The sequence below is a fragment of the Electrophorus electricus genome, chromosome 5 (assembly GCF_013358815.1).
Source record: "Electrophorus electricus isolate fEleEle1 chromosome 5, fEleEle1.pri, whole genome shotgun sequence".
In the NCBI taxonomy this organism is placed as follows: Eukaryota; Metazoa; Chordata; class Actinopteri; order Gymnotiformes; family Gymnotidae; genus Electrophorus; species Electrophorus electricus.
Genome location: NC_049539.1, coordinates 10,163,415 through 10,171,658, shown reverse-complemented (window position 1 = coordinate 10,171,658; position 8,244 = coordinate 10,163,415). Strand labels below are relative to the sequence as shown.

Genomic DNA, 8,244 nt, shown 5'->3' with positions numbered 1-8,244 from the left:
GTTTGTTTATGAATATTTTGGATTGATTTGGGGGGGGGGTTGTTACACAGGCTCTGAGGTGTGATGAAGCTTGCTGGTGGCTGTGTTCACCGCGTTCGATTCCCGGCCTGTCTGTCTCTGCGCCGGCTGCACCAAGCTTCAGTCTGCTCCGCGGTTCCTCACAGTGGGCGAGCACCCGCCAAGTCACTCAGCGACTCGCTCCACTTACACACTAAGGCCCCCCTGCTGCCTGATCGGAAGGCTTGTGGACACACACACACGTGTGCGCGCACACAACCGCAGGAGGTCAGCCCAGCAAGGAGCCACAAATGAAGGTCCTTCATATCCTCAGCTCTCATCAGGGACACTGTGGCTGTAGGACCACATGAAACAGGGTGTGTGCGTCGGTGACACGTTTGTACCATCCGGAGGGAGAGGAGCGGCTGCCTTTCTCCCGGAAAAAGCAACAGCAGACGCTGATCCCGACAGATGTTATGAATTGGGGCGCCTCTGTGCTCTGTGACCGCTTTAACATTCCGCACTCCACTTTTTTTCTTCTCAGGCTGAAAGAAAGTGAGTGGCGCGGCATAGGTTAACGTTTACGTTTGCAACTCCTGAATTCAAATGATATATGCTGGTCCTCTCCACATAACCTGCCATAGGATGGAAGTGGGATTGGGTAAAAGCAGAATAAACATATAACATGCAAATTGTACTGCCTGTGAGATAAACCAGCCTTCGTGACGATTGCTTTTCTCTGTCGGTCTTTCCTTCCGGTTCGATTCCTGATTGAACTGCTGGTCCTCAAAGGGAAGATTATATTTATGGTGGGACGCTTCATATATTTTATCATAGGTAACACTAACCCATGCCAGTGGCGCGTTATAACCTGTAGTAAAGGCAGCGTAAGACAGCGAGGGCAGTAACTTGTCATCTTCCATAGCCCGAACAGGGCCTGTGGTGCTAATGAAAGCAATTAGATAAAGCTGTAGTTGGGGGAGAGGTAGTGTAATATTAACACCTAATAAAAGAGTGATATAAAATTTTATTACAGTGAAGTCGGGCTAAATTAAAACACCAGTCCCAGGGGTTGTGGTGGTGCGGGGTGCTGTTGGAGGACGCCACCTCTTCTCATCCAGGGAGATTTGTGAAATTAATATAAATGAAGATGGAAACACACAAAAAGGGAGGGAAAGGGGACGTGTAAGAAGGACGACGGTGGAGAGACGTAAGCACGGCTCCTCCCTGCTCGGGATTATGAGGGCGGCCTTCAAAATCGCAGTCTGCCATTCTTAAATCCTTTTTTTTGGCGGGGGGGGGGTGTCCACTTTCCTGAGGGGAGGCAGAGATCGGGGGCATCACCAACCGCAGCAGACCGGCAGCACCTTTAATACGGAGGCCTAATTAAATGCACCCGAGGAAGGACGGGAGAGAAGTGTGTCCCGTTACATGGTTATTAAGGCTCTGCTTGTGGCAGCTGGGCTGTACACCCGCGCGGCAACGCTCCACTTCAGCTGCGCTGTGGTGCAGCACGGTCTGAAATCACGGGCTCCTTTAAATCCTCGCCTCAACAATAATATTACCATCTGCACATCAATGCAAAAATAATGCAAATGTGATGGTCCGGGGCAGGGGTGGGGGTGGGGCGTCATGGGAAATTGGGTTAAAATGTGAATGCATCTTGATAAAAGAGCAAGACTCCAAAAAGCACTTTCATGTGCTTTAATTGGCCAAATTATCCAAATCATTTTATCTAAGCGGAGCTGTATTGCATTGCGTATTGCTGACAATGGTTTTGCTCCTGTTTTGTGTGTGTGTGTGTGTGTGTGTGTGTGTGTATGTGTGTGTCAGGGGAGACTATGGCTGTATGGCTCATAATGGCCTTGTCAGTAGCTGTTGCACTGAGGGACGAGGGTTTTACGATGCCCCTCAGTAATAGTGGACTGAAGGACACTGCAGAGCTCCCACCAGCAGCAAGAGCACTCCACACAGGATCAGGCTAATAATGCATAGATTCAGCCCATAGGCCCCTCTCTCTCTCTCTCTCTCTCTCTCTCTCTCTCTCTCTCTCTCTCTCTCTCTCTCTCCCCACCTCCCTCCCATCGCGTGTTTCCAAAGGATTTTTCAAAGCCTGCCATTCCAGGAAGTGGGTCCAATCAGGGGAGAGAGAGATCAATAATGAGCCAATGGCCACGCTTTATTTGGCAGATGAGGTGGATCATTAAAGACGTGGCGTACTAATTTGACGGCTGACGCGCCGGTGTGCTGTCTCCGGACTAATGATGCCATTACGGCGAGGAGACCGAGCCTGCGCACACACACCTCCTGCTCCAACCCATTCACAGGGCTGAGACTGAATGGAGGGAGGGGGGATTTAAAAGTATCTTTGAACATTCTCCACTAATCAATTAATATAAATACCCAATTCAGTCATTTTGTGTAATGAGGCAATTTACGGGTACGGCATCAGCCGCACGTGTGTCAGGTGAATGTTGATGGTGCTGTGCGAAATGCCCTTTAATGAGCTGACACACGCAAGCACATGGCCTTGGAAACGAGCAGCCGACAATAAAGGGATGACCAGAGGAGCTAAATGGCAGCGGACCGCCATGGCTGCTGCTCCACTGGCCCCTGATCCCTTCAGCGTGCGCTCAAGGTCTGCCTGGAGGGGGTGGGCGCACGTGCATGCTGCCTTCACAGAGTTGTAGAACGAGAGAGAGAGAGAGAGAGAGAGAGAGAGAGAGAGAGAGAGAGAGAGAGAGAGAGAAAGAGAGAGAGAGAGAGAGAGAGAAAGAGAGAGAGAGAGAGAGAGAGAGAAAGAGAGAGAGAGAGAGAGAGAGAACAGTACAGAAAGAACTCGGTGGAACCCAGGCCTGCATTGATCCTCAGAAGGATCAGTATCCTTTCCCACTGTGGTCACTGAATGGGACAAAGGTTCAATACTAAAAAATCGGCCGCTCATCCAGATCTCACAAAAGCAATTTGTAATATGGATTTATCCTCGCTGCCTACAAAGCCCGCTGCTGTTTTTACTATTTAAAAGCTTTGATCGGCGGCCGGCATGCTCCATCTTTTTTAGGCCTCTGATGGCGCGATTCATTTGCAATGCGGGTCGCAATTTTGCTTAAAATAAACCCAGTTATGGATCATGTTTGGAATAAATGAGGAATTCATTCGATTGAGCCATTTCGAGGTGCCTCAGGGGCCACTCCTGATCCGGCTGATCTGCCGCGGGGTGACCCGACCAATGTCTGTGTCCCTGCCGGAGCGCGCCCAAGGACGACATAAAGGGTTCGTTCCGACCGGCCGGAGGAAGGTGATGTGGTAAATATATAACGAATGGTGGTGGGAGGCAGTTGATTAGTCTGTTCTCGCTCTGGCGCTTGTGAGGGGACGAGGTGGAGGAGACGGGGGCTGGGGTGGGGTTGGGTGGAGGAGACGGGAAGGTTGGATCAGAGTGGCGTGGAGTAATTAGCGCGGTGCTGGAGGCGTTCCATTGGGAAGCAAACGGCACATGAAAATGATCCTGATCTTTTCCATCAGTCACACGCAGCTCCCAGCCCCCAACACCACCAGCAGCAGCACAGACAGCACAGCTAGCCAGGTTTTACCTCTCCCAAGCACATGGCATACTTAACAACCTCACAGAGAGAGAGAGAGAGAGAGAGAGAGAGAGAGAGAGAGAGAGAGAGAGAGAGAGAGAGACGAGCTTGAATTATTCACAGCACCAAGTGCCTAACCCTTAGAAAATAGGGAGTGCAGGAGAGAAAAAGTTGAGAGGAATTTAAACTATTTCAAAGGAACTTGCAGAAACCTGGATTAATTAAGTCTCAAGGCTTCATGAAGCCCTTACCTGACAACATTTAGCCAATCTGATTCCCACATGTAAGACATTAAAGAAATGTTACAAGTTGAATTTAGGACTCCAAAGTACCTTTCCAAAGTTAGTGCTCCCATATTAGAACAAGCTAATCCCTGTGCTGTGCAAGTCGATGGTGGCTAATCAGAGCCAGGGATGCCCCGAACGTACTGCTGTATTCCACACCGGGAAAGACAGGGGCCAACAGCTCAGTGCACACGCATACATAAACAAACCAGTCATGCTCGTGGGCTTGCAGTGTGTGTGTGTGTGTGTGTGGGTGTGGGAATGGGTGTGAGTGTGTGATTATGATTGGGTACAGAACAAGGCTGACCACTTACCCTTACAGCTGTGAGTGAAGTGTGAGCATAGATCCTCTTGGCTTTTATGGGCAGCCAGAGTGTGATGCACAGTGTGAGAGGCCAGAGGCTATAGGTCTGTGTGTGTGAGTGTGTGTGTGTGTGTGTGTGCGCACGCACTAGAGAGTGTGTAAGTACATATGAGTATTGGTAAGTATGTGTGTATGTGTTTGTGCTTGTGCAAGTGTCTGAGCATATATGAGTACTTGTGAATATATGTATGTGTGTGTGTGTGTGTGTGTGTGTGTGTGTGTGTGTGTGTGTGTGTGTGTGTGTGTGTGTGTGTGTGTATGTGTGTGCGTGTGGCTCTCTGGCTCTGTGTTTTTTTTACAGCAGCCTCACAGTAGTGTCTCTGCTGCTTTGCAGCATCTTCTAGAGCTTTCCACAGAGATCCCTGAGGAACACTGGCCCGCATCCAAAGCTCTAAAATCCGTCTGTGAACATGCACTCACGCACACACACACAAATTCAACACATTTTAACAACAGTCCACAGTTTGTCTCGCTCAAAGCAAAGCAGCCTAATAGTTGATTTAGTACACACACTAATGCGTGCCTTGGACTGTGAAGGAAAGGCTCTTGCACATCTTTTGCACAAAAACACTCCTTTCGGGCCTTGTCACTGTAGTCCTGATCAATCAAAAATGGCATCTGGTGCAGAAGCTGATTGCTACGCCTGATTTAGTGCGGATTTCGACTGAAGCCCTACAGCTGTCTCCATCTCTGGCATTTCCCCTGGCCTCCCCTGTTCTGACGGTGCACTTACGCTCCAAGTGGAGCTCACTAAATCAGCCGTAATGGTCCTCCGCCCAGGCCCATCGGGACCAGGCCTCGGCTCGGAGGGCGAAAGGGGGCGGCGGTGGGACACAGTGCCTGCCTCTTGGGGTGTGAGCCCCATCTCCCAGGATTGAGCGGCTTGGGTTCTTTTTTTTTTGGTAATCGGCGGCTGTTTGATGCCTCCCGATTGCGGGAGACAATGGGCCCAACGGCAGCGGGAAGCCACATTCCCGGGCCTGCAAGTAGAGCTGCAAAGAGGCAATCGATGGGGTGTCTGTTCCCGCTCGGCCACAATGGCAGCCGGCTGCCGTGGCTAAAGGATCAATACGACAAATTATTACAATTTCCCCCAACCCCTTCACTGGACGTTCCACGGGGCGGCGAAAACACGCGTGCCTCCACTAACCCCCCCCCCCCCCCCCCAATGCTGTAGCACAGTTGAATGGAGCAGGGGTGAGGGGTGGTGTGAGCGTTGGGGGGGGGGGGTTTAAATATGCGCGTCGCGGACGGCCATTCGAACACAAATCGGTCGACGAATGCGATTGGGCTGGAAAGGTTGTGACCATTTGAATGAAGGCATCTGAATAATAGCAGCCCCTGGTGCATGAGGAGCTGAAGCAGCGGTAATGGAAAGTTTGGGCTCTATGTCTGTGAGAATGGTATGAAGCAAAGGACAAATAACATCACATGGTGCGTCAAGATGCAGAATGGAAGGATGGAGCCGTGCGCAGGCGGGTCTGGTTAGCATTTCAGCATGCGCCTTTGGTAATGCTAACGGGACAGGGTAAAGAAACGCCTTAGCAGTTTGCATCAGCCAGCGGTGTGTGGGGAAATGGAAGGCTACAGAGGTGTGTGTGTGTGTTGGAGGCGGGGGAGGTTCCCCAAAACAGCTGAAAGATATTTTGCATAATCCTTAGCCTTATAAATAACATTCACAGGGAAAGAGACCATGACATCCAGTTGAGCCACCTGTGGGTGGCTCTGGTAACAACTTCCAAAGAAATACACAGAGACAAAGGGATTAAAGTATATGCTCGATGGTGCCCAAACAAGTGTGATTAAGTCAGGTGATGAATGAAGGTCAATCTAAACACCCCAAAGGGCCCAGCTTTTGACGAGCGTGTCGTGGTTTTGAAACGGAACCATGAGTCAAAGGCAGATCACACACAGATGTTGCGGGAAAGGCCAGGGCACAACGCAGTGGGTGTTTGCCACCTGCCAGGGTGAGGAGCAGGCACATGGGCCGGAGCACGTACGGCAGCCGGCATTAGGCGAGCAGGAGGCAGCTTACTGGGACCAAGGAGTGGACCCTCTATAGCGCACCACTATAGTGTATTAAGGTCAGGTGGAGTTGACGGGTCAGAGGGGGAAGACTGAGTGTGTGTGTGTGAACGAGAAAGCAGGTGGGCAAGATTCTACAGTAGAGGTTCATTGCAAGACTGCAATGAAGAGGGAATAATAGAAGTGGAGCATGTAAGGCGAGCCTTACTGTAGTTGGGTGAACTGCTAGTTTACAATATTACTTTATCTTAGAGGGTGAAAAGTGTTACAGAATCATTCCATAGCTGGCCGAGCTGGTGGTACATTGTGTATGTTCTGTTATGGGGTGACGTGAGGTCATGTGGTGTTTCTGTATATTGCTGTAGCTAAGTGAGTTGGTAGCGTTCGGTGTTACCATGTATTGGTATAGCTGAATGAGTCAATGCCATGCAGACGTACTGTTTCTTACTGTAGCTGGACTAGGGCATGTGCTAGAAGTACATAAGTAAATCTTTATTTGTCTAGCACGTTTCTAGACAATATCTCAGTCCCAGACCATAGACCATTAAACACAACATAATACGTCAAACAAATACTGGAGTTCACGACATGTGCCGACCACCAACATTAAGGAACCACTAAAAGCAAGAGAATAAAAACAGGTCTTAAGATATTCAGAGTCTGATGGTGTTATGGCCATGGGAAGAGCATTTCAAAGGTTGGGTGTATACACCACAAAAGCACAGTCCCCCTAGGGCCAACTAACAGCCCCTGGCTCAAAGACTCAACAGCTGTCACATCTGTATATGGAGAGAGTAGGTCGGAGAAGCTCCCAGGGACCTTGTCCTGCTGTGCTTCATTGCTTAGATCCAAAATGTTGAAATCAATTCTAAAACTCTCTGGGAAGCACAGAAGGCAGGCCGCACTGGAGCGCTGTCCTCCCTCCACTTGGACCTAGTGAGGAGACAGGCTGCTGCAGTTTGTCAAAGCTGAAGATGAGCAATATCTCTGAAAAATGCAGGTTACAGTCATCCCACCGTGAGGATACACAGATGTGCTTTTTTTAGTGTCTTAAAATGGTGGGTGATTTTTAACTTAAGAGATAATAACCAGGAAAACTGGACTGATCAAGATTCTTAACATGCATCAGAAAGTTCAAGCAGGGGTCAAAGATCACAACAAATAAAAAAACTATTTAGAAAGGGGTCAAAGATCACAACTAAAGTAAAACCTTTTTAGAAAAAAGTTTCATGTTCAACTAAAAAGCTACATACATGTTCCTAAAAGTGTATTTAGGCCCAACAATGAGGATTTAAGAAAGTTAACAAAATTGGCTGACATAAAACCAGACAAATCAGACTGACTGACCAGACTAAAACCATACTGACAAATCTACGAAGTCATTTTACAGATGACTTCTGAGCATCAAGAGAATAGAAATTTAAAAATATATATTAAAACACTGTATAAGTGACTCTAATAGTTTTTATACTGTATCTTTCTATAGCTGTATATGTTTGGTCATGCAGTGTTACTGTATATTACTGTAGCTGGATTATCCTTTAAATAAAATATACATATAAATAAATAACACACACATGTGCATGAGAAGAAGGAACTATATATGTCTCATCCTTACCACGCATAATCACACAAAGATCACAAAACACATCGTCACTAGTGCAAGAGAAGTTCCTACAAAAAAACTATTATTCCCCTTTTTTTCCACCTCGTCTGTAAAATCTAAACAGTATCGTCAGTGATACAGTTCAGGACAAATGTAAACACTGTGATGCACATTTAAAAATGAACTGTTTTTGCACCCCCAACCCCCCACCAAATCTACATTTCAACAGCAGATTTACATTTGCCCGTGCTCATCCACTTTTGTGAACAAATCTTTTGTTGTTTACAATAAAATAAAGAACAATCCCAGTCTCCAACAATAGATGGCACTCTTTCCTTTGAGCCAAGACTCAAACATTGAAGAATACGTCCCAAGATTTTTTTC

At 48.0% G+C, this 8,244-nt stretch overlaps 1 long non-coding RNA gene across 5 annotated transcripts in view; it reads right to left on the bottom strand.

Annotated features, from left to right (window-relative positions):
• Positions 1–324: 324 nt before the first annotated feature.
• LOC113573878 overlaps positions 325–8,244 on the bottom strand; it is a 33,064-nt gene continuing 25,144 nt past the window's right edge. For all 5 annotated transcript variants that reach the window (XR_004776080.1, XR_003410256.2, XR_004776083.1 and 2 more), the window contains one exon: positions 325–542. This is a non-coding gene — a long non-coding RNA (uncharacterized LOC113573878). The remainder of the gene's footprint in view (positions 543–8,244) is intronic.